The sequence below is a fragment of the Magnolia sinica genome, chromosome 4 (genome assembly GCF_029962835.1).
Source record: "Magnolia sinica isolate HGM2019 chromosome 4, MsV1, whole genome shotgun sequence".
Lineage (NCBI taxonomy): Eukaryota > Viridiplantae > Streptophyta > Magnoliopsida > Magnoliales > Magnoliaceae > Magnolia > Magnolia sinica.
In genome coordinates, this window is record NC_080576.1 from 55,121,490 (window position 1) to 55,149,460 (window position 27,971).

Here is a 27,971-nt window from a genome sequence, read left to right on the forward strand (position 1 = left end):
ATATATACATCATGGTGGGCTCCAGAGGCCCTGACACCAACGTCAGTCTTTAGCCAGGTCCTCGAGGGGCAGTACCCAATCCACGTTCCAAAACAAACCAACGGGATCCTGTTTGCCTGATTGACACGCTTGACTCGTCTCCACGTGCGAGGCAGGAGCCGGGGCAATTAAGCCTCCCTCTCCTTTCCCTCCTTTCCCAATCACGATCATCAGTGCCTTCCCTGCGAGCAGACGTTGGGCGAAAGGAAAGAAGCAGCTGAGGAAGGAAGAAATGGCTGGGTTTGCAAGATCGAGGATTTTCATCGGAAGCATATTTCCGAAAGGAGAGCCTCTCGTTTCGAAGCTCTCCACCTTCTCTCAATACATAGTATTCCCAGGCGCTATGTTCGCCGCCCTTTACTACTGCCCCGAAGACCATCCCAACAAGAAGAAGATTTCCTCTTCCTCTGCCTGACTTCTTCCTCCATCCTTCTCATCCTTTCCAGGTTTTTATCTCTTCCTCCACCTAGGGTTTCTTTCGACGAACACCTGATAAGCACTACTGGTTTTCGGGACCGTTGATCTGGTGGCCCACCGTGTGGATGAGCTACAGGTAAAAAAATCGCATCCGCTCGTTGATTGTGGACCGCTGCTCCAACCGTTATCGATGTGGTGGGCCACGAGATAGCCTTCCGTTCGCCAGGCCAATTTGCAACCCGTGTGTTAGCGTTCCTCTTTGATGGATGATGTTGAAGCTAGGTTTGCTCATTCAGCTCACAGATCGACACGAGGGGCCCATGTGCCAGATCAGAATTCCTCTCTGCCATTCTCACTATGTAGATGCCCTATTGAAGGAAACAGGCTCTTCTCATCACCAGGCGAGCAACACACGTACAAAACAAATGAACGGCTGAGAGAAATTGACCACGCCTACCCATGTGCCCCACCTGTTGCTCCTGTTTGCCTGATTTCACACATAGCAAGCACTTCTGGTGATCGGAACCATTGATCTGGTGGCCCACCATGCGGATGGGCTATAGGTAGTATAAAAAAAAAAAAATCTCATCTGGTCGTTGTGAGTTTTACACACTGAATCCAGGCTGCTGCTTCACCTGTCTTTTTGACTTGTGGCCTTATCGATGTAGTGGCCCACGAGAAGAGCCTTACTGATTGCCGGGCTGATTTGCAACATTTGTACCACGAGGATTGAACTGCACATTATCATTCCTCTTCAACAGTAGGTGATGAAGCTAGGGTTTGCATTTTCAGTCGTGTGAGAAAAGTTCAGGGAGAAATAGGTATACACCGAAGATCAAGATATATTGATCCCTTCTCTCATTGTATTTTTAGAATGAGTTTTTTTCCCTATATTTATATTGTCTTTATTTTCATTAAGTATTAGATTAGAGGATTTGGGTGGGTTGTCTAGGCTTATTGTATGCTTGTGGGTCGAGTCTCTTCTCCCATTTATGTAGATATTGTTTACTTCTTTTCATCAGGAATGAATAATTGAATTTGGAGGCACAATTTCCCTTGAAGAAATTTAATCTGAAGAAATTTAATCAGGCCATTCAATATGTATGGGAGAGTATCATTTAGTATTAGCATAAGGATCAAAATGGGTTATGCTAGCCACAACCTAAGCAGGAATGGAGTGGAAAAACTATCAGCGTGGATTGATAAACGTGAGCAGGCTTTGGTGCCAATCTTCAATCATCTGAAGGATATGAAAGAAACACAGCGACAAATGATGGCCCTCTCGAAGTCAGATTTCAAATCTGAAGCTGTGAAGCTAGATAATGAAAAACCAATGGGAACAACCATCTAGGCCTAGATTCAGATTGAATTCCTGAAATTTGAAGGAGATCATGTAGAATGGGTTTTCAGGGTAGAGCAATTAAAAATAGTCGATAAGATTCCTGAGAACCAAAGGGTCTCACTAGCATTGGCTCATTTAATGGGGGATGTGATTCCATGTTTTCAGTGGATGGAGTGAACAGTTGGGGAGATGAGTTGGTGCAATTTAAAATGCATGATTTGGATTGAGCAAGTATGCAGGCTTGGGAGGAGCACTGTCTAAGCTTTGTTAGTCAGGTTTGATATACGACTATGAGTCTAAGTTCAAACATCAACCCAACCAGTCAACCACACAATCAGTTTACCGGAACTTTCTTAGCGAGCTGTTTTGTCTCAGTATTGATGAATGAATTACAGGTGGGGGTCTAGATATTGTGACCTTGTCATTGATTTAGGATTTACATTGTGGGAGCTGAAATCCGAGCTGGGATCTAGAGTTTGGGTAGTTTACTTTCAACTATTTGCATTCCATGCATGAAATTTAAAAGTGCATGTGTATCATCCATGAGATCTACACGTGCCACAAAATCAAGTGGATAGGGCGGTGGGAGGCCATTCATTGTACATGAAAAGAGACTCCCTAAGGGGAACAAACGTACCTATTGTTGTCTCAAGAGGAGATTCAATCAATGAAAACTTTGAAATTTGAAGCTCCATGGCCATCTAGAACCGGAATTGGGGAAATCTAGTTCTCCTTCATTTCTTCTCCAATAAACATGAAACGGCACCAAATGGATCTCCTTATAGCCTCCAATAATTGGCCAAAGAACCCCCTTCGGTGGGCTTTTGGACTGCAAGATGGAGGAAAGGGAGAAGAAGTTGCGTTTGGCGAGGGCTTTCCAAGGGGTTTCGAAATCCCTATTCGCTTTTCTCTTTTTTAAGTTTAGTTTAGGACTTCTAGTGGTGTGAGTTCACCACCATTTTTAACAAAGAAATGCTAAAAAAAAGTGCAATATTGCGCATGCTACCTGCGCTACACGCTACGCATTCGTAGCTTACGCTACAGGGGGTTTACGCTATTTGGCACGCTATGTAGCGCTACGCTACGGACGCTATTTAATACACTGGTCCATGCTCTCAGTTAGGGTTTCCAAAACCCCCTGTTCATCCAAAAGATATTGGATTTTGTGATGCCAGATATCATAATTATTCCCATCTAGCGTCTCACCCTTGTTCAGGTCGGCTACGACATTCTTGGATGCCATAATCACTACATTCAGAGATATAATTCATTACATTCATAATCCAAGCACACATTCGCAGCTCACAATATCACAAGATGATGTTATGATGCAAGATGAAAGTTTTTCTGAGTTAACGTGGTAAATGAGATCAAATTTCAGATTAAGACAATCAAATCGAGCATAAAACTCATGTATTCTACCACAAATCAGAAAATCAGGCTTAACTAGCTAGATTTCAACCGAAGTTGTCGTGCACATCCGTACATGCACATGTGCATACCACCACGTGGGATGGTGGTGCGACTGTGGGTTTGGGTGGATTTAGGAGAAGGAAAGAAGAAGGAAAGGAGAAAAGAAAAGGGGTTTTAAGGTTTGAATGGAAAGAGAAGTAAAAGAGGAAGAGAATGAGGAATACCTTTGAAGAAGAAGGAAAGATAAGTGAGTATCGCCCTCTAGGCTTCACACCTCTCCAATCCCTAGAGAGCTTGAAATCTTCACCTACAAATCCCATGCATATAGGAAGAAGAAAGAGTTTTTTTTTTCCAATAATAATGGGCCAATGGTTGAATACTCCTTTGATACAATCCACATGCATCTTCCCAGTATGGGGTCTTCCAAATGCACGAACCATGCTCATGAGGTCTTCAAAGTGACCCGCTTGGCCCCATATAGATGTCGTCCATCCATAACGAAATTGGGGGAATTAGGTGAGCTCCCCCTTGGTGGGGGTTCGGAGCAACGCACCCAAAGTATAGTTGCATTATTCGTTTACAGATACTGTTGTTTTACGAAAATGGCCATTTTGGTCAAAATCATCCGCTTTGGTCGAAATCACCCGCCTTGGTCCAATTCACCCCCCTTCTTCGAAAATGACCATCTCTTTCAAACAAATGCCAAATGGGTTCAAACAAAGGTGTATAGAAAAACATCATTGTACTCTCTATTATGGCTCAACAAAGTTTCTACAGATTTTCAACAATCCCTGTTCTGATTTGTCATGTTTTCTAACAGGAATCCATAATCAGTTTCATTCGCGTCTCAGCCTTGCATGAGGCGATCAGATATCTTGCATAGAAAATTCTCAGTTTCGAAGGTTGCATCTTTGCCCATCGAAAAATTATAACTGTAAACAAAGAGAGAATGAGAGGTAGAGACTACAATTGCTTTCAAGACCACATTTATGTACGGAAGATGAAGGCCTCGAATGTTGGATCTTCCCGAATGCATCTCAACTCGTCGGAAGTAGGTCACACCACTTTCACTGGCGTAAGAAGAGGTCTAAAGGAATACCCTTCTTCATGCAAGATCCACACTGTAAATCGTGTGGCAGCGATGGAATCCGACTTCTTCTCCTTCGCAGTTGATTTCTTTGTAACGTGAATTGGTGCTCGAAATCTATTAGTTCTCTCTCTCTCTCTCTCTCTCTCTCTCTCTCTCTCTCTCTCTCCGTCATGAGTCCTTGGCTCATTCTATATATATATATATATATATATATATATATATATATATATATATATATATATATATATATATAAGCAGTCAGGGCGGTTATCAAACTACAGGAGAAAACTACTCATGCAGTTCCGAAACTGGCAGAGTAATGGGCAGTCGGTTACCCTATAACCACCACATCCCATCTCTCTCTCTCTCTCTCCTAGTGGGTGGGGCTCACTTGGATGATCCATCTTTTCGTTAAATATACAATGGTGCATTTGATGTCCATTAAAATCGTTATTCAACCATTATGAAATATTTAACGCATGCTTGTATCATGGCTACTTTGATCAATGGGGAATTAAATGTTGGATGAAACTTGGAAAAGGATAGGTACCATTCAAACACAATATGGAGTTTTAAATGGAACCTTTTATTCATCATCATCACAATGTTACCAAATTGAGTTGAATATTTGTTGATAATAGCATTTTCCATGGAGGATCAGTTGGTACCCTCTTCGTATATTGATGACAAGCATGGATGTGTAAACTTTGAGGGAATCAATTGCAGAACTTGAGTGTTTGGAAGTTCATAGATTTAGGGGAAGGGTAAGTTGTATCGGGAGGTTTATGTTGGGTACAAATGAAGGAAACTGGTCTTCCATTGGAGCCTTAGAAATAAGTAGCGAGGATTGGGGAACAAGAGTTTAGTTTTCTTGTTTTCATCCTTTTGATGCTCGCCCCAACTCTTTTCAGTCTTGTGATGTTGTTCTGATGTGTTGAAACACTCTTAAATCTGCAATGTTCCAATTTTTCTTAACCATATTTAGAGAACGATGATTTGATGGATTATAGTCGTCAAGACCCTACAAGATTCTAGCAAGAAGGCATTTCATGTGGTCGTGGTTTATCAAAGATACGGTATGTGATTGTCATAGGAAATTGTTAGCTGTCTACCGTAAAGATGGGATTGTAGGAACTCTATGTTCTTTGAAGTGATATGAACTGCTTGGTACATCTAGCGTTTTAAATATCGACGATATCAACCGATATATCCCACAATATATCTTGTATCCCACTTGTGCGATACGAAACGCACATGTAGTGCCGGTATATCCCACTTATTCGATCTTGTGAGCATTTTCAATTTTTGATCCATGTTTTTGTTGTAAATCACATTAAACCAGTGTCAAATGGTTACAAATCTATGACTCTTCATGTTTTCCATGAAAAATCATGGATTTGAAACTTCGATTCCGAGATTTGGGGAGATGGGTCAAGTTGTGGAAAATTGAGAAAAATCTAAATTTCTCAATTTCTTGCAAATCAGTTGCAATCTTTGTAGCCAAATACAAATTTAAACATGTATGTAACCTGATCTAGTGATTCTTCTTTTGCTTTTGAATGTATTGCTTGTGTTTCCATACATTTCATCTTACGTTTATAAACTATATGAATAGACTTTAAATATACTGCATCAATTCTATTGGAAAGCGCATATATTAGGATCCCATACAAAGGAAACCTCTATTATATGCACTTTTTTTTTTTTGTAATGTTTTGATTTCTAAGTGTGTATTGATGTATTTTTCATCCTTGAAGTTTCATTAAAACATTGACCAATTTCCCAATGTTCCCATGTTTGCCAACAACAGTGTTACATTACGCTATACAACTTATATATCCCATGCGATAACCGACATATATCTGTATCCAAAGGGTGTGATACATTACGCGATAACGATATTTAAAACATTGGGTACGTCCAGTCCTCATCATAAAGTATGTTTTTTTGAAAGATTCATCATAAAGTATGTAAACGGGCTCTCGTTTTTCTTTTTTCTTTTTCATCTCATAGATGGAGAAATTATAGGCATCATGGTTCAGTGATCCAAGCAATTGATCAGATGGATCTGAATGTGGATGGAGGGTGCCCCACCCAAATTGTTAGATCTAATCGTTGAATCTTGGGTCTTTTCCCATGAAATGTGGATTGGCACTAAAATTTCTTCTGTTTTCTGGATGAAGTGTTATTGGAAGAAACTAGAAAGCAGATGTCTTGCAGCCGTAGTTTCTAGAGATCACATCCCTCTGGAATCATTTATCTCTAGGCCATTGGGTTACGTTCTTCCAATTTTGAAGATATTCAGTCCATCAGCTGACCAGCCACTGCCACACATGAATGATAATTGGCATGCTATTCAGCCCATTTGTTTGTTGGTTGAAAATATTGTTGAAGAACCACTCAATGAAAAAAAAAATTACATCAACAAATTGAGCAGAGAAAATATGTTGGAGAAGGGCTGAACAAAACTGGGGAATATGTGTGAGTAATCCAGGGTTCAATCCCTGGTATTGGTAACTTTCAAACAAGAAAACTGGGGAATGTTGCTGCCACCTTATAGGATAGGTCCTTACCTCCCCTTGACCAACTACTCAACTTTTGTCTTTCTTTGAAAGATATACAAATTTTATTCGCCAGAGTAAAGCCAAAAACCAACAAATCAAGCTGGCATTCACCGTCTGATCACCTCACCTCCCCACAAAAGCAGAAAAAAATAACCAGAAAGACCAGAAAACATAAACCAAAAAACAACAGCAACAAATAAGCAATACAAAGGCAATAGCCTCTCTATCATGGACTATCCATAGTCTCCCTCCAATCTCCCATCAAGCCCCTTTGATTTGTTGAGACGTTAAAGCCCAATTTATTGTCATTCGCAAGATCTTCCTCTTTAACAAAGCCAGGGAGCATGATTTGTCATTGAAGGGCCTACTATTTCCTTTCCTTCCTGTTTGATGAGGACATCCGAGCACCAGTCAGAGTATACTGAAGGAGGAGAGCTCTTGTTTCTTTATGGCTAGGTGATGAATACATAGGGCCCCATGGGCCCAATTCATGTGCCCAGCCCGTTGAAGACCCCACATGCATGATTATGCATCTTTGAAGGCCCTACACCGAGAAGATGCATGTGGGTTACTCAAACCCTTCCGACTGTTGGATCATCGTCATTGGGCATCTAGATCGTGAGCCACGAATTAGTTTTGTTTATTTAGTTGTTTATATGTTTGTTATTTTTTGTTTAGTTTATATTTTTGCTTAGTTTAGGGAGTTAGGAACAAATTTTATTTTATTGAGCATCTTTATATGAAACTTTTTATCTGAGAACGTCTTTTTGTAACAAGTCTTTCCTGAGACTATACAAGGGTTGGACGTCCCCACCCTAGCCATTATTGCATATGAAAATATATATATATATATATATATATATATATATATATATATATATATATATATATATATATATATGTTTGCTTTGCAATGAAGCAAAACCTCCTATGATTAGAGCAATTTGGTGTGATGCCATGGAGTGATTCCTAATTATTATTGTCTTTCATTCTCTTCCATCAAAAGGTATTTCTTCTCATTTCTCTTCTTCTTTCTTTTCAGTTTCGTTCTCGTCTTTCCCCATCAACAAACAACCTTCACATCTATCACTATTCTTCTTTCTCCCAATCCATACACTTGCAACCTAACCCATCACAAACTCCCATCCAACCCACCTCAGCTGACCGTACAACCACACAGCCATACCAGGCTGTACCCACCTATCCGTGCAACCGTACGAACAACCTCCCCCTTTCCTTTCATCCTCTGCTTACTCTATTCAAAGCCTAATCCTTAAAATCCCAAATCCCAAACCTAGTTCTTAAAAACCCTAAATCCCTAAAACTTTGACCCCAAATCTCTAAAACCTCAAACCCCAATTCTCAAATCTAAAAATCCCCAAATCCCCAAACGTTATATTCCCCAAATCTGAAAATTTAAACATATTTTCCAATTCCTTAAACCTTTGAATCAGCCCTAGCCTATCAATCCTAACAAAGACAAGTACTTCCTTTGAATGATGATTAATACCTATGCTAGATGGAAGTCCTACCTTTCATAGGTCATATCTAATCATGTTTTATAAGAGCTAACTGACGGGTTGTGATTTAGTCCTGAATCTGAGCATAGTTAAATACTTGAATTCGAATTCATTAAGCTTGTGATTGATTAGCATTATTTTGTGCTTTAAATTGTTCTAGTTAATCTGTTAATGATCTCATTGCATCATTCTAGGCTAGGCCATCATCCGTCTTGCGTCAAATTTTTGGTATTAGATATGGTTTAGCATAGGATTCACATGTTGCATCTACTTTAGGTTTTCATATTACCGTGTTTGGTGTTAGTAGTCTTCCCATTCTCATCGCATTGCATTTAAAGTCTTTATTTCCTAGGTTCTCCTTTAGGTTTCCCACTCGTACTAGGTGTGGTTTTGCTCTACACCCCACAATGAATTCAAAATAGCTTGCTAAAGCTATCAATGTCATCAATAACCAACTCACGACCATTGAGGCCTAAAGTAGAATCACTAGCTACCAATTGACAACCCCCAGGAATGATACCAATACTTGCATGACCTAGTTGGAAGCTTCCCTCCAGGCAGACCCCGACAATGGGGAAGATGGCTAATCTCAAGCGGCAAGTGAAGTTGGAGGACGTGAAAGAGACCGTGGCCATGGTGGGGTACCCAGCCGCCCCCTGGAGAGTATTTAGATCACCATGATCTTGATGATCGGGTAATGAAGAGTGTGAAGATTGAGGCCCTGAACTATGATGAATATTTGGACCCCAAGGCCTTCCTTGATTGGCTCGTGAACGTGGATCATTATTTCGGGTGGTACAATATATCCAATCGCTGTCGGGTGAGGTTCACCAAGATGAAGTTGGTGGCCTAAGCCAAGTTGTTTTCGAAAAATGTTAAGTGTAAGATAGAGAGGTCTGAAGATGACCCAGTCTCACTATGGGCCGAGATGAAAGAAATCTTAAAGGAAAAAATGAAAAATACTTTCCTCCCTTTCAGTGGCAATCCTTTTGTCAGGGATCAATACGTGTGGTGGATTACATCGCCAAGTTTGATGAATACATGATGCGTTGTAACGTCGAGGATGACCCATTAATGACCCTCTCTCATTTCAGGATGGGCCTCCGACCTGAGCTTCAACGTGAGCTCATTCCTCATGGCATCAACACCCTAGAGCATGCTTATCAAGTGGTGCAAGAACTTGAGCAGTATTTGAAACCGCAATTCATGAGCCAATTCGATTATTGTGAATCCAATGTCGGGGCCACTCCCCAGGGAGCTAAGTCTAATTTTGGGAGTCAATCCAAGGCCCTTACTGGTACTCAATTCAACAATAGGGATGTGAAGTGTAAAACTCTAGCTAGTACCAGTTGGAGAGCAGGCGAGCAAACGCGGTGTTACAAAGATATGGTCACCTTGAACACACGTGCCCTATGAAAGAACGTAATAAGGCCCTCGTGATTGACGAGATTGATGAGGATGCTAAAGATCAGGGTGATTGCGAAGAAGAAGAATATCAAACCGAAATTGCTATTGTTGATGAAGAAAACGAGGGAGTTGAGACCATGCCACTTGCAGTTGTCAGATGCACCCTAGCCTAGGTCAAAGAGAGTGATGATTGATGTAGGAATTCGATTTTCCACACTTATATCGAGTGTGGTGACAAAAACTACGAGGTAATAATTGATGGCAATAGTTGTACCAACGCGGTCTCCGCTAGCACTGTATCTCGTTTGGGTTTGAAACCCATCCCTCACCCTCAACCCTATTGCTTTTCATGGGTTGATGTGTCCTCAATACAGGTTTCTCAGCGGTGTCTTATACCCATTCAATTTGCTTCCTACAAAGACAGGTTGTGTTGCAATGTTTTGCCTATGGACGTAGGCCACATCATTTTGGACAGACCTTGGTTGTTGATATTGATGTGACACTATTCGGCTGTTCAAATACGTGTTCATTTATGTATGAAGGAAAGAGAATAAAGCTCAACACTCTTCTGCCTAAAAGCACCCCAAAGAAGAAGGAAGATGTCAAGAAAGGTGAATCAAAAGATGTGATGAAGTCCCAATTTAAGTTCTCTACATGATAAGCGCCAAAGAGTTTAAAAAGGAGACTAAAGTTGATTCGATGGTGTATGCCTTCGTGACAAGAGAGGTCACACTCGAGGTTGGCGTACAGTTGTCACCTGAGGTGAGTCCGATGTTGGAGGAGTTTAGAGATGTTTTCCCAAAGGACTTACCGGATGAGCTTCCACCCATGCGGGACATTTAACATGCCATTGATTTTATCCTCGGGTCGACTCTACCAATCCTTTCTCATTATTGAATGAATCCCATAGAGCATGCAGAGTTGAAGAGGCAAGTAGATGAGCTTCTTAGAAAAGGGTTCATTTAGGAGAGTTTGAGTCCATGTGCCATGCTAGCCCTCCTCACACCTAAGAAAGATGGCACTTGGCGACATGTTGGATATGATGGCCAGCGCCACAATTTTTTCCACGATCGACCTCAGAAGCGAGTATCATCGTACACTTATTCACTTAGGGGATGAATAGAAGATGACCTTCAAGATGAAGGATGTGTTATACGAGTGGTTAATCATGACTTTTGGCTTGACCAATGCTCCGAGTACGTTTATGAGAGGTTAGACTTGGATCTCTCCAAGCATTACCGCAACTTTATTTCGCCAGAGACGAACTCTTGTCAGCCAAGGGGAGTTGATGAGGACATTCGAGCACCAATTAGACTATACCAGAGGAAGAGGAGAACTCTCGTTTCTTTATGACTAGGTGATGCACACGTGAGGCCCCGCGGGCCCAATTCGAGAGTCTCACTCGTTGAAGACCCATGATTATGCATCTTTAAAGACCCCACATTGGGAAGATGCATGTGGGCTACTTAGTTGGGTTCTTCCGACCATTGGATGATCGTCATTGGACATCTTGATCGTAGGAATAGTTTAGTTTATTTAGTTGTTTATGTGCTTGTTATTTTTTTGTTTAGTTTATATTTTTATCGAGTTTAGGAAGTTAAGAACAAATTTTATTTTATTGAGCATCTTTATGTGAAACTTTTTATCTGAGAGCGTCTTTTTGTAAAAAGCTTTTTTTGAGACTATATAAGGGTTGGACATCCCCACCCTAGCCATTATTGCATATGAAATTAAAAATAATAATAATAATAATAATAATCTCTTTTTCTTTGCTTTGTGATGAAGTAAAACCTCCTATGATTGGAGCAATTTGGTGTGATGCCATGAAATGATTCTTAGTTATCATTTTCTTTCTTTCTCCTCCATCAAAATGTATTTCTTCTCTTTTCTGTTTCTGTTTTTGTTTCTTTGTTTCTAGTTTTATTCTCTTTTTTCCCCTCCAACAAACTATCTTCACATCTATCATTGTTCCTCTTTCCCCAACCCATACGCCTACAACCTAACCCATCTCAAACTCCCATCCAACCCACCTCACCTGACCATACAACCACACCGCCATACTAGGCCATACCCACCTATCTGTACAACCGTACGAACAGACTTGTAGGGATGTCTGTATGGCCTGCTTCCTTCCTATCATCCTTTGCTTTATCTATTCAAACCCTAATCCTTAAAATCCCAAATCTCAAATTCCAAAACTAGTTTCCTAAAAACCCCAGATCCCTAAAACCTCAAACCTTAATTCTCAAATCCAAAAATCCCCAAAGTCCCAAACGTTATTTTCTCTAAATCTGAAAATATAAACTTATTTTCCAATTCCTTAAACCTTTGAATCAACCCTAGCCTATCAATCCTAACAAAAGCAAGTACTTCCTTTGAATGATGATTAGTACCTATGCTCGATGGAAGTCCTACCTTCCATATGTCATATCTAATCATGTTTTATAATAGCTAACTGACGGGTTGTAATTTAGTCTTGAATCTGAGCTTAGTTAAATACTTGAATTCATTAAGCTTGTGATTGATTAACATTATTTTGTGCTTCAAATTATTCTAGTTAATACGTTAATGATCTCATTGCATCATTTTACGATAGGTTATCTGTCTTCCATTACCATTCCTCCAGAGAATCTCAAACAACAAAATAATCCGTATAGATTTCCTACAACATTTGGAGGGACCTTAAAACCATTGAAGAAGTGTCCCACAAATGGAACATCCAATTCATCCTAAAATCTATCTAGGAAAGAGCCAAACTTCTCTTATTCACACATGATGCGTCAATTAGGAAGCACAAAGTTATGTTTTGAGATTATCCACTGTGAGAATCTTGTTTGCTGATTAGATTGAAAAGGTTGAGGTGCACGCGACTTTCTATGGCAAGGAGCGGAAGGGAAGAATTAGTACGACCTCCTAAGTTGTGGGGAGGGGTGTAAACCCCATGAAGAGGAAGTAGGAATTATGGATTTGGGATTTGATGAACAAAGTGTTGTTGGGCAAATGGTTATGGAGATTTGGGATGGAGGTTGGGGCAATGTGGAGAGATATAATAGATATGAAGTACGGATTTTTTGTGGGAGGTTGTTTTGTGAGGATTCCTCCATGTATAGAGCCTTGGCTATATGTAAAGGGATCTCTTCCATGAAGTCCAGTCTTGCTAAAAGTATAGGCTACACCCTTCAGAACATGTAGAACATTCATTTCTAGGAGGGCGTTTGGGTCAAGGAAGTATCCTTGCAAGCGTTGTTTTCGAGATTTGCTCGTATATCCACGGCCTACAATATCTTGGTAGTGTTGTTTCTTGGTGTGTTGTAGGGTTGTGGTGTGGTCCCCCCATGTTTCTCATACCTAAGGTAGGAAGAGGTGGAGGAATTGCCTGTGTTGTTAGAGCGTACCCAGTGCTATCACTCGACAAGTGGGGAGCGGGATCGGATGATATGGGGTGAGGATAGCTCTTGTTGCTTTTCAATTCGGTATTTCTATTACATTCTTCACAAGGAAGGATGATGCAAGACACATTATTTAATGCTAGCATGCAACATGGAGATTATGAACGAGTCCATAAAGTAATTCAATTAACAAAAGATGCTAATCCACCAAGTAATTAAGAGTAAATAATAGGAAATGAAATCTGATTTAACCTAAATCACATGCCCGCATGCTAAGAAATCACATAAATCAATTAAAACTAGGCTCGATGGAAGGATAGAACTTCCAATTTAACATAGGCATGTTCCACACTCAAGAGATAGATTTGTAGGTTTTATAATTTGGGTTAGGAAGGGGAAAATCTGAAATTTAAAGAATTAGGATTCATGGGAATTGAGAATTTTAGAATTAAGGTTTTTTTTAGAAATTGGGGAAATTTTTGGAAAGTTAGGGATTTCTAAATTTAAGGTTATGGCTTCGGGGATGGAAGAAAGGAGTTTTGATATAAGGATGATGGAAAACCAAAGGGGGCAAGGTGTGGCTGTAAGGCCAACTTGAAGGATTCACATGTGTGGTCTATGGTCACACGTGTGGCGTGGGATGGATGGGTTAAGTCGGTTAGGGTTTGGGGTTGTGGATAGGCAAAGGAAAGTGGGTTTATGAAAATATGAAGGCTTAGGATGGGAGAATCAAAGGAATCAAAGAAAATACCTTGATGGAGGAAAAAAGAGAAGATGGTGTGGAGATAGATGGAGACCTCGCACCTCCGTTGATGAAGATTAGCCTCGCACCAATCTCCCTTCCAAATCACATGGAAGAATCTTCAAATCGCATGAAGATGGAAGAAAGCAAGAGCTCCTCTCTCTCTCTCTCTCTCTCTCTCTCTCTCTCTCTCTCTCTCTCTATTTTTTTTAAAATCACAAAATCCAATAGGGTTAGAACTCCACCCCACCCCCCATGTGCTTTTATTATTAAAAATTCAGCATAATTACAACTATGTCACTCACTTAAGTGAAGTGGCCTATTGTACAAAATAAGAAAACTAAAACATTTATTATCAATCTTAACCATCAAATAAATCCTAAAAATAACAAGAAACGTAAAGAAAACAAGATCAGAGTCCAAGGGGCCCATATCTAAAAGATTCGGTGGCCTGATCGACAAGATCCAATGGTCGGATCGACACGAAATAGCAATCATATGACTAAAATGATCTCCTAAGTAGTCCACATGCATCATCTCAAGGTGGGGTCTTCCTGATGCACGTTCAATGCATGTGGGTTCTTCAAAATGGCCTGGCGGGCCCCATCTAGAACTCGTCTCTCATCCACAAAGAAAGTTGCGCTGATGTGGATGGTCGTCTCCGTCTCTGGTACACCCGAGTATGTCCTCCGATGTCCCCATCAATTCCCCTTGGCTGAGGAAATTTCGCCTCTGGCGAAATAAAGCTGCAGTGATGCTCAAGGAGATCTTGGTCTCGTCGCTGAAGCTCTGCCTCCGTGATCCACATACTGTCTGACTTTGGTCTGCCCTTCCACTTGACAAGGTACTCCTGGTAACTGTCATGCATTGTGGAAATCACTTCTTCATCTAAGACATCCTCCATTTCCTTTCTTCTCATAGGTACAGATGGTAAAGGTTGATAAGATGGGTCAAGTAATGGCCATGGGTCTTGGGACAGGTCAGGGGCATCATCATCATCAAAGTTCATGCGAGGGTTAGAGGAAGGTCCATGAAACGGTACAAGATCTTCCTCATTAAATGTGGAACTGATACCCATGTTAGGTGGAAGATCTATCAAGTAAGCATTCGAACCCCGTCTTTTCAAGATTTTATGTGGTCCAGTGCTACGTGCGTGTAATTTTTTTATGATTCTTTGTGGAAACCTTTTTGGACGTATTTAATCATGACTTCATCACCCATAACGAACTCTTTAAACCTATGGTGTGAGTCAGCAATCATTTTGTATGTTTCATTACTTATATTGATTCTTTTTCTAATCTCCACATGCAAGTCATGTATATGTTGTGTGGATGCATGTGCAAACTCTGAAGGCCTATGGAACACAGACATGGGCATGCAATCTTTAGGGGTCCTGGGCTCATTTGCTTGTTTTGTAAGCAATTGAAGGAAAATTCCATGTCCTAGTCACGCAAAATGCCCTTGCATTACAGCCTTTGCTTGGTAAATAGGAAGCAAAATGGTCTTCATTGTGGATAGCCTCCAGAGACGCGAAACGATGCTCCCAAACATCTGTCTGATGTGTATGACAATTGTTGAATCAATTAATCATTTTTTCATCCATTTTACACTAGCCTTCCAGGTGTGGGGTGGTCTTTTTAGGACCTTCCAGATATATCAGGTCATGCCAAGTTCAATAGGAAGTTTTTTTATAGGCTTGGCGTGGCAGGAGATTGGTAAACAGTCGAAGGCATTATGGTGGCTTAGCTTGTTGGCAATTTTGTTGGCGATTTGGGAAGAACATAATGGGAGATGTTTTTGAAAATTTTGTAATATGGCTAATTGGGTTTTTCTTTGGGCGAGGGGCTATATTGTGGATAGTGTTTTAAATAGCAGCAGTGTTTTGCATAGCGTTCAACCCTCCTATATATGTCACATTCTTCAAAATAAAAATCCCATAGGTAAGAGCATTAAATACACTACAGTGGTCCTCATGTGGGCCACACTATGGAAAACATTCAAACAACGCACATCCACCCATGCACACACCTCAGTGGGGCCCCATGTGAACCACACCATAGAAAACAATGCATAGCCACACATATTGAAAAAGAATTGAAAAAAAAATGATAAAAAACAAAAAATGCATAGTAACCGGCATTTTAAAAAGAAAAGAAAAAAAAAAAAAAACCTAAAAATAACCAATTGATTTTCATTGTACATGAAAAGAAACTCATTAAGGGGCAAAATTGTACCTATTGCAAGCTCAAGAGGAGATTCAGTTCATGAAAACTATGAAAATTGAAGCTCCATAGCCGTCCGGAACCGGAAAGGGGAAAATCTGATATCTCCTTCATTTCATCTCCAAATGGACCACCTTATAGGGTCCAACAATCAACATAAGAAGCCCCTTCAATGGGCATTTGGATCGAAAGATTCGAAGAGGGGGAGATGAACTTGTGTCAGCTAGGGCTTTCAAAAGGATTTTCAAAAACCCTCTTTCGATTTCTCTTTTAAATTAACTTTATGACTTTCCTTTAGTGTGAGTTCAACACATTATATCAAATAAACACAACTCTTTAAGAATAAAATCAATAGGGTAGGTATTTGTTGTTGGTTTACAATATAAGGTTTTTCAAAATATGAGTTTACCACCATTATTAATAAGGGAAGTTTTTTTTTGTTTTTTAAAGTGCAGTGTAGCGCACGCTACCTGTGTTACATGCTATGACCCCTGTAGCGTACACGACAGGGGATTTACACTATTTAGGTGCACTACGTAGCATACGCTACCAATGCTATTTAACACTGATTGTGGAATGGGAATCTTGCATTGCAGGGTTGAAGTATTGTAATTTTCCTTTTTAAGCTGTTTTTCTTTCTTCTCCTTCTTATTCTTTTTTGTAGCTATTTTGTTTTAGCCGTATTTTGCACTTTCTCAGTGCTGCCCTTAATCTTTCAAAAAAATTAAAGAAAAAAAATTATTGTTTCAATCTGTCCAAACCAATGCATTAACTGTTGGAGGTGCGAGGGATTTCCACGCCAAAGAAAACAGAGAGGCCTCTAACCTACCCAAAAGCCTTCATAGTATCAATTTCGCCAAGAAAAAAGAAGAAGCCATTTGGTGTTCACAACCATGCCTACTATCTACCACAAGAGGATGATCAGCCTGTGGTTCCGACAGTCTTTTAAGCAAGAGCTCGAACGACTCTAATTCCTCATCAAGTGGATTCCTTCTCACCTAACTTCCCAAATGATACCATTCCCCAGCATCTTGTATCAGTCCTTGACTGTTTCCTCCTTATTTACAACAAGAGCAAGTAATGGCTAAAATGACATCACTAGAGGAATGTCTTCCAACCACACATCCATCCAAAACCAGATTTTATCACCATCTCCAACCAAGAAATGAAGACCTTGTCTCAGCTCGGAGCCTATGTTCATTACCATGTCTCATGAATGGCCTCTTGCCTGACAACCAATTTTGCCGATGTTTATTGAGGCTGCTGAATTGTTCGATCTGTCACCTCAACCTGGGAACCATCCACCATTCGACATTCCATGCTTCCCTCCCTATGACACTCTTCCAGATTGCATTCGTTTCCTCCCCAAACTGCGACTACCATTTACCCAAGTTTGCTCAATTCTTCTCCCTAATGTTTCCTATCCGAAGCCCCCTTAATGACGCAGGCTTTGCACTTCCTTCCAAATCACAAGGTGGAACTCATGACTGACTTGATTTCCTTCCCGCAGGAAGTCCCTTTAGAATTTTAAAAAGAGAATGGAATAAATTGGGAGATCCAGTGGGGCTGCCTTGATGAGAGTAATGCTCCCCCCAAAAGACAAGTCTTTCTCTTTCCACTTAGCACCCAATTCGTTAGCTTCATTACTTACCATGGGCGTCCAAAAATGCTGTTGATTTTGTGTTTCCACCAAGGGGAGACCCAAGTAAACACACAGGAGCTTCACAGCCTTGCAACCTATGTGTTCAGCTAACAAATTCACCATCTCATCATCAATAGCCACACCTGCCATGGCACTCTTCCTGAGATTTACTTGCAATCCGACACTCCTCAAAGCACCTCCGAATACCTTCAATGTTAGCCACATGAATTGCATTTGCCTCAGAAAACAGAATTGGTATCATCTGCAAATTGAAGGTGACTGAAAGACAATTCCGGGCAGCAAACCCAAAAACCATTGACTATGCCACGCTCCAATGCTTTCTCCATAAGCAAACTAAAACCTTCTGCCACAATAGAAAAGAAAAGAGTCGAAAGTGGATCACCCTGACAGATACCTCGAGAGCTAGAGAAGAAGTCAGCAGGCAAGCCATTCACTAGAATTGAGAAAGACCGTCCAAACAACCTACACTAATCTTCTTAATGGTGATTCAGAAAATCAACCCCTCCCTAGTCCCTACCACACTTCATAAAGATTACATCCTCCTCAATCATCCATCTGTAGGCCACCTAGTTGCGCGGGTTGATAAATGGGCCTAGAATGGGTCAGAAAGTGAGGGGTCAGGAGAGAGAAGAGAGGGAGTATGCTAGGTTGACCAGGTTCTACCACTGCAGGGCCCAATCATACTTGAGCACTTGTAGTGTGTAATATCCTGAGAATGTAATAGTGCTTTATCTTTGCTTCCTAACCCTGGCTTCCCTCACAATTCAGGCGGAATGTAGTTAGGGTCTTCCAATTTGGGAGATATTAAGGCCATTCTCTATCCACATTGGGACCCACCAGATCGATGGTTTGGATCACCAAACCATGTGCCCCACATGCATGCAATTGGCATGTTATTCAGCCCTCTTTGTTTGTAGGTTGAAAAGATCTTTGAAGAACTGCTGTGTGGAGAAAAAAATTCCTGTTGACAAATTGAGTAGAGAACAATTATGTTGTAGGAGGGCCGAAGAAACCAGGGTGGATTGATGTAGTCAAAAGGTTGATATGAGTATCTATGAAATCTAGAAGGATAATTTTTTTTAGCTGGCTTCATGATTTGTATTGGGATCAAGGAATACTACGGGATTCACGCAAGGAAAGTTTGGAGCCAACAAGCTGGAAGATGATCAAGAGAATCTTTTGAAGAACTTCGGCACTATGTCCATCCCAGTAGGATGAAAAAGCTTAAAGGTTTTTTGTTTACACATTTTTCAAACAGGGCTATTTTTGCCTTTTAGAAAAATAAAAATAAAATTATGGGTCTAGGTTGTAGTCCCTATAGTTGCACAAAGCATGTAGCAAAGCGGCAACGTATTCAAGTTTAGGAGAGGGGAAGCATATGTTTCAGAACATTACCAAGTGTAAAAGGCTAGGAAGTAGGAGTAGCGGTGTGATTCCAAAGCATGATTCAAAGAGGGAGCGGCACTACATCTAGGGCTGTACACGAGCAGAGTCAACTCGGTAGCTCACTCGACTCGACTCGAACAAGCTCGATTCGACTCAGTTCGAAATTAAGTTTGAGCTGAGTCGAGCTGATTTTTTTAGCTTGAAAAAATTTCGAACGAAGTTCAAGCTTGCCCGAGCTCGACTTGACTCAGATCGATTCAGTTCGGTGACTCGGTTACTTTGATATTGTTGTTGCTCACCAAGTGTTTGATGAAATGACTCAATGAAGTGTAGCTGGTGGCAAGGAAGGTACGTATATGAAACAAAAACCCTTTTTTCTTGATTTTTATGTTGCTTACAAGGTGTTTGATAAAATACCTGTAAAACCATTGTCGATGTTTTATGTACAGTGAGATTTTAAAAGTGCAGATCATGTGTTTGTGAAAATGCCGCACAAACAAAACTGGGTCGATCTTGGCTCAAACTCAACTCGAACTGGCCCGAGCTGCTGATCGAACTGAGCTGAGCTGGCCAGTCAGGCTCGAGGACCGAGCCGAGCCGAGTTCGAGCTGGGGTCAGCAAGTGGCCGAGCCGAATCGAGTTGTGCCAAGCTCGACTCGGTTCGACTCGTATACACCTCTAACTACATCCTTTTTGTTAGGGTTTTAATCGAAAGCAATTTTGTAGAGGGAGTTATAGGTTTTGAGCCAGTATTCTATGGTTTTCTAATTTTCCTATTGTTGTGGCCAGTCTATGGGTATTTTTAAGAGAATGGTATGGAGATGGGTAGGTGGATTTTTTAGATGAATGGCATGATTGTTTAACTTAGTTGTAAAGCTTTAGTTAGAAGTTTGTTAATGTTGGTAACTAAAAATAGTAAGAACGTTGTAGGAAAGGACTGTTGGGATTGATGGAAAGGAAAGGAAATATTGTTTCCCATGAAACTCACTTTGGGCCCTTTTGGTACCACCAAATAAGTTACTTTTTCTACTTACAGCAGTAGATAAGCAACTTATTTGAGATAAGTTTGGTTTATGATCGATTATAAGTAACTTTTTTATTTAAAGTTACCTAATGAGTTCGGTTTAATAAGTAGAAATCAAAATAAGCTACTTAAGGCATAAGTAGCTTAGCTTAAGTAACTTACGATCCAAACGCCCCCATTCTGTTGTTTGGTAAACCTTTCTTTATAGGAATTTGTGGGAAGCACCATTTCCCACTTTCTATCTTTGTTGGAAAATAAACAAATTTATTTGCCATGGGGAAGGAAATTGGGTTTCTCAAGGGTTAACCCCAAATGTGCCACCATTCATCTTCAATCGCCTCACATGTGCTCATGTGCCAAATGAGCTATTGTCCATCTTCGATCATGCCCCAGATTTGCTACACTGCCACATGCCAATCTGCACCATCCATCTTCTCTTGCACCTCACGTGTATGTAAAGCGCTCCACAACTAATGTGACACCATTCATCTTCTATTGTGCCCCACATGTGCTAATGTGACACATGTACCACCATTCATCTTCTCTTGCACCCCACGTGCAAAGTGCCTTACATGTGGCACATGTGTGATCGTCCATCTTCAATCACTCCAAATTTGCCATATGTGCCAACGGTGCCAATGTGCACAAGTCTTGCCATCTAGCTTCAAGTGCCCATGTGCCAAATGTGCCAACGCGTCTTGTGCTATAGTTGCTACCATATAGCTTCAAGCACCTCACATGTAACACAAGTGCCACAATTTGGCTTCAAGTGCCCACATATGTTGTGTATGCTACACGTGCCACTATCTATCTCCAAGCATCCCATGTGTGGCATAAGTTCTAATTTGGTACATGCTAGTGACTACCCGGAATTTTTTTTCAAGAAAATTCTTTGTTTTGCCAAACAACAAATTTGAAAATAGATCCTAAATTTCTAGAAAAATCTTGTTGGAACAAACAAGTAAAACAATGTTTCCTTCCCATAAGTTCTTGGAAATAAGGTTTCCCAAGAAACATCATTTCTTTTCCTTTTTTGTTTTGGAGAGATAGCAACTTTATTAGAAAAGTGCCAAAGCACAAAAACAAACAAAAAGGCTAAAACAATCCCACCTCTACAACTCAAAAAAGAGGAGAGACATCTGAAGTAAGCAAACCACGCCTAATCCCCTAAAAAAAGTGAGAGATTGGCCCGGCTAATTTCCATTACATACACCGCCCAACTCCTTAAATTACAAGTAATCTCCCCTATCACCTCACGTTGAGAACGACTCCTATTACAGAAACAACGTCTATTTCGCTCTCCCCAAATCAACCACCAAATTGCAAGTAAAATAAGTCTCCCAATTGCCTTCCTTGCTTTCCCCACTCCTCCCCCATGCCAAGCCTACATCAAATCCGACACGTCTTCGGCATAACCCACTCAAAGTGGAGGGATTGAATGAAATGATTCCAAATTGACTTGGCTACCACACAATGAATGAATAAGTAGTCCATTGATTCAACAACCACCATACACAAGCAGATGTTCAAAAGGAGCAAAGCTCTTCTTTGCAAATTATCTATGGTGAGCACCTTCTTCCCACAAGCCAAGCGAACGCCGCAACTCGAGGAGCACCAAACCAAAAGAAGGGAAGATGTTGGGTTGAGAGGGATTGGATATAAACTTAGAGAGAGATCGAACTGAGAAACAGCGCAAGGGTGGGCTTTCCAAAGCATAGAATCATTAGAATGGACCAAAGGGGCCATATCCTTCAGCCGTGACAACAACTCCACAAGCTCCATCTCCCCATCTGAAAGGTTGCAGTAACACTACGGAGCCCACACCACATTCCTCCCCACCATGGAATAACAACCCACTACCGAGACTTGTCTATCCAAAGCAACACCAACTAGGGAAGGGAAATCTTCTTGTAGAGGGCAGAAACCAATACGTTACGCACCTCCTAAGGAGAAGGAAATGCCCCCAATGAAAAGATGCCTGACTGTGGAAATCGTTTTCCACACATTAGAAGCATATGATATAATGAAGACTCCACTTCCCACCCCCTCTCATTCACTGATGCAGGACATGAAATTCAAATATGATGTGCGAGATTGCCAGGCTTTAGATTATGATAGTTCAGAAACAATTACACAAAATTCCATATCCCACACAAAAGTTCAAGCATTCAATCAAGGGGAATCTATACGGGTCCAAGCCTACACATGCTAGGGCTGGATCAATCAAAATTATAGACCAAACAAGAATCAAAGGAGAGTAAATTCATCCACACATGCATGGAAATAATTCCTCCAATCCAAGGGATTCAGAAATTTCAATTCGGGGAACCCTAAGGTTGAAGAAAGGGCATAAAATTGGGGATTTGAGTAATTTAGGGTTAGGTTTAGGGATTTTGGGTGAAAGTGGAGTGAAAGAGAGGAGAGAGACGAACTAGAGAAGTACTGCACGCGTGGACAGCAACAATGGCTCAGACACGTGTGCGATCCCGACCGCACGTGTGTGGGGCCCACTATTCAGAAAAAGGCCACCTTGGTCCTGGTCGGCCAGGGGTGGACTCCAAAACCCTCAAATTTCAGCTCGATCCAATGCACGGTTTGTATAATGCTCCACGGAAGTTTCAGCCCTCCTGCAGGGCCAGATTCTGAAAATTTGCTATAGAGAAAAACGGCTGCAATAGAGGATGGATTTGAAGCGTAGATGACTGCAGGAGAAGAGAAATATGGATGGTAGAAGGTGGGGGCGAATCGAGATAGGTGTGGCTTCGCACCACGGTAGTCGGCCCTTCGAGGAAGGGAAGGTTTCACACCCAATTGAATCTCCACAACTCAGGAATTTAGAGGAACAGAAAAATGCAGAAATTTTATTAATCTTCATTGAATGAAAAAGACTACAAGGGGTGCCTATTTATAATAAAACCCTATACCTCAAAACTCACACCATGTGCGCAATCTATTACTAGGTGACAAAGTAATAAAAAATAACAACTAATCAAAGCAATTTAAACCATCCATGATATTCCTAATAACAATAATAAGCAAAATCCATAGTACTAGATTAATTAGAATAGTGGGTCACGATCATAAGAACCCATGGTGGGATTCACATGACTATCAGGTCCACTCTAATGAACTAAAACGCAACCCTCTTAACTAGGAGGCCCTCCCTGGACGTTGTCATCGATCCAGATCGATGGTGAGGCCCTCCTTTCATACGTGCGTAGGGGGGGCGTGCATGTGCGCAAGATGTTCCCCTCAATTCTCCCCAGCTACGAAGGTTTCGCCATTGGTGAAACAAAACTCCTGGACCGCTCCGAGATGTAAGGATCAAGTCTCTAAAGCTCCTCAGCGAGGCACGTACTGTCTGAAGCTGGGCGTGACTTCCACTTGACCAAGAACTTTTGAAACCGGCTGTTCGACGTGGGTATTATCTGATGGTCCAGAATATCCTCTATCTTATCTCTGGGTGTGGGAAGGGTAGGTATGGGAGGTAGAGGCTGGGAAGATGGGTCGGGAGGGGGCCATAGATTAAGGAAAAGGTTTGGAAAATCAGGATGGTTAGGCGACAGGCTGGACAATGTATCAGTGGACCCCTGAAATGCAACTAGATCCTCCACATTGAATGTGGAACTAATTCTCATGGAAGGTGGAAGATCTACCACATACGCATTGAAATCGTTTCATTTTATAATTTTGAATGGTCCAACGCTGCGGGCGTGTAATTTAGGAACAGCTCCCTAAGGGTACCACTTTGGCCTGATGCGGACCATCACAGTCCCTTACATTGAATTCCTTGAAACGTTTATGTTGGTATGCAGAAACTGTGTAATGTTCATTACTAATCATGATCTTCTGCCTGATTTCTTGATGCCATGAATGAATGTGATTCGCAAAAGACTCTGCAGACTCTGATGGCCTATGGGAAAATGACATAGGGAAAAGATCAATAGGTTTCCTAGGTTTATAACCAGTAACGACCTCAAAAGGACTTCGACCTGTAGACCTATCGACAGAACTATTAAACGCAAACTCAGCTATATATAGTACGGTATCCCACGTCCTGGTGTGCTGTATATCCCTCATAGGGGGAAACTCATCTGGTAGATCATTAGGAAAGATATCACGAAACTCATCCACTACTGAAATAGCCTCAGTGGATAACTCTACATTAGCCTCTGGTGCACTCTCTCTAGCCACAAGGCCATACATATCATACAACTCAAAAAGGTGGTCCATGTCTACCAACCAATCTTGAAAAACTTTAAGGTCCAAGTGGCCATCAAACGTAAAGGCATCTACTCTTAACTCCTTTAGGAAGTTGCGCATCGAGGTCATATTGGTCTTGATGTACCTCACGGGGTGGGTTCACGGGTGCGCACCCATAACCGATTCTTAAGTCACCTCCATTCCTTGGTCTATCCTCCTAACCACCTGCCTGAGATTGGGCATCTTCCCCAATGGCGGGGTTTGCCCTAATGGAGGTCTCTAGTTAAGTAATGTGCACATCAAGCTGTTTAAAGCGTTGGTCCATACGTTGTTTCAAGCGCCTACCCAAAAACTCAAACTGCTAAGTCAACGTGTTAATTGACTCTTGCAATTGCTCCATGTTTAATGTAGGGTGCAAGCCAAAACCACGACCCATACGTGTGGGCATACAACTACTAACTCAATCTAAGGACCTTCTACTACGACTATATGCGCCTAGATAGGACTAAATGCTCCTATAGAACTCTATATGGAGAAAACGACACAATATTACTCAATTTCCAGCAACCTATCTATCCAAAAAATCTGTCAAAGGAAAATCCAGCAAAGAGATATGCAGATTTTCTGATAGCAGAAAATTCAGCAGCCTATATCAAAAATTATGGACCTCTAAACAACTCTATATGATGTTACTTATTGCATAATGGACACAAATAAATTAAACCGTAAACATGCAATGCATTCCCCTACAAGAACCCTATGCTCTGATACCAAATTTGATGCAGGACATGAAATTCAAATATGATGTGCAAGATTATCAGGCCTTAGATCACGATAGTTCAAAAACAATTACACAAAATTCCATTTCCCACACAAAAGTTCAAGCATTCAATCAAGGGGAATCTATGCAGGTCCAGGCCTACACATGCTAGGGCCGGATTAATCAAAATTATAGACCAAACAAGAATCAAAGGAGGGTAAATTCATCCACACATGCACAGAAATAATTCCCCGATCCAAGGAATTCATAAATTTCAATTCGGGGAACCCTAAGGTTGAATAAAGGGCATAAAATTGGGGATTTGAGTAATTTAGGGTTAGGTTTAAGGATTTTGGGTGAAAGAGAGGAGAGAGACGAACCAAAGAAGTACCGCACGTATGGACAGCAACAATGGCCCAAACGCACGTGCGTATGATCTCGTCCGCACATGTGTGGGGCCCACTATTCAGAAAAAAGGCCACCTTGGCTCTGGTTGGCCAGGGGTGGACTCCAAAACCCCTTAAATTTCAGCTCGATCCGATGCACGGTTTGTGCGTGGTGCTCCGCTGAAGTTCCAAATTCTGAAAATCTGCTGTAGAGAGAAAAACGGCTGCTATAGAGGATGGATTTGAAGCGTATATGATTGTAGGAGGAGAAATATAGATGGTAGAAGGTGAGAGCGAATCAGGATAGGTGTGGCTTCACACCATAGTAATCAACCATTCAAGGAAGGGAGGGTTTCACACCCAATTGAATCTCCACAACTCAGGAATTTAGAGGAACAGAAAAACGCAGAAATTTTATTAATCTTCATTGAATGAAAAAGACTACAAGGGGTGCCTATTAATAATAAACCATATACTCCAAAACTCCCGCCATGTGCGCAACCTATTACTTGGCGATGAAGTATTAAAAAATAACAATTAATCAAAGCAATCTAAACCATCCATGATATTCCTAATAACAATAATAGGCAAAACCCAAAGTATTAGATTAATTAGAATAGTGGGTCACGATTATGAGAACACATGGTGGGATTCACATGACTATCAGATCCACTCCAACGAACCAAAATGCAACCCTCTAACTAGGAGGCCATCCCTAGACGTCGTCATCGATCCAAATCGATGGTGTGGCCCTCCTTCTCCTTGCGTACAAGGGGGGGGGGGGGGGTGCGTGCATGTGCGCGAGATGTCCCCATCATTCACCCAATATGTACAAGCAATAAACCTTCTCCACAAACTTCCATCTTCAGTGGAAATCCAAGTTCATAAGACCAAGTTGTGGCCAAGTCCTTTCCTATGCTTTCCATAAATCCAAACAGGCCCTTGGGGAAAGTTGTGGAATTTTTGTTGAAGTATATTAGATGGACGGCTATTTGGCGTAGCAACTATTTACTTGCTTATTTGATTCTTCTCTATTTTAGTCTACAAGTATGAATGTTGTCATCGTCATTATAGCCTTGTCACAGCTATTTGGCATCAGCTTTATGAATCATATTTTGCCAACTATTCCCATCGAAGTCTGTATTTTTGGTAAGTGAAAAGAGCCCTCATACTCCTTCTTGACCTCTATCCAAGCACTTTTAGGTGTTAAATCTTGAGCTCATCCTACATGTAGGACCTTTAACTTGTTCCATCCTTTAAGCTCTGGTTTTCTTATATATGGTCGAACCATCTCAATTTGCTTCATCATTTTATATCCAATTGGGACTACTCACAGGTTGCCTCCAATTCCTCATCTTCTCATTCACATAACATTTACCCTTTTTTTCATGTTGCCTCTAATTGCCCATCCTATTCAATCCCTCTCATCGATTATCATAACCTTGTCGCTACTATACATGGTCAGTTTTACAAATCATGTTAAGCCAACTTGAAATAGAAATATTCGTGATTGCTCGGCAAAAGTTCATTGATGCTCAATACAAGGTGTGATGCTTTGTATTTGATTTGTTTGATGCTAATCTTGATGCAATCAGCACATAAGGTAAGATCTAAATTTGTAAATATAGTCATATTGTCATTTATATGTTATCGTATAATCATCCTTCAAAAAGAAAAAAAAAATGTTATCATATAATTGATGTTGGGATCGTGGGCTGATCATGACCATCCAATGGTCATTGGCCATCAGTTATTCCTTGGAAGGCATCTCATTAATTTCTGCATCACCTCCAAAATGCGTCTCTGTTTTCCTCTTTTTTTCCCTTTTAATTTGTTAAATACATGTATTGAGTTTGTGCAGGCTCGAATCTCATTAAATTCTGCATTCTCTCCAAAACTCTCATCTGTTTTCTTTTTTCTTTTTCTATTCGTTAGTTACATGTATTGGGTAGTTCGAACAAGAGACCTTTTGCTTCTATCTGCAATTTTATGTTGTTAAAGTTTGAACAAGTGGATCTCCCTTCAACTGCTAATGATATCAAAGCATGCAAAAATCTATTATTTGCTTTGCTTTGACTAGAGAGAGTGGCTTGTGTCCAGTTGAAATCCTACCATGAACTTATCCTAATGGAAGAAGAACCTTGTTATGAAATCATTATTATTGTATCTAATCATGAATTTCTTGATGCAGAAATCTTCATCGCTTGCATAGAACACCCATCTAGAGCACATGGATTCGATGAGCAGCTTGTTGGTTTGCAATAAACTTAGCTTTTACTCTTACATGGAAGTTGTTTTTGTTGATCTATCCCATGATCTGTATGGACTTGGTACCTGTGGCCTTATGTTCTCAAAATGAATAATATTGGAGTTTTTAGTTGTGCTTGAAGCAAACAGCATCTAT

The 27,971-nt window shown here is 40.9% G+C and overlaps 1 long non-coding RNA gene across 1 annotated transcript; it reads left to right on the plus strand.

The window, feature by feature from the left end:
- On the plus strand, positions 1-27,966 carry LOC131243127 (uncharacterized). Its single transcript, XR_009169886.1, has 2 exons — positions 1-485; positions 27,759-27,966. It is a non-coding gene; the product is annotated as an uncharacterized LOC131243127 (long non-coding RNA).
- Positions 27,967-27,971: the final 5 nt, after the last annotated feature.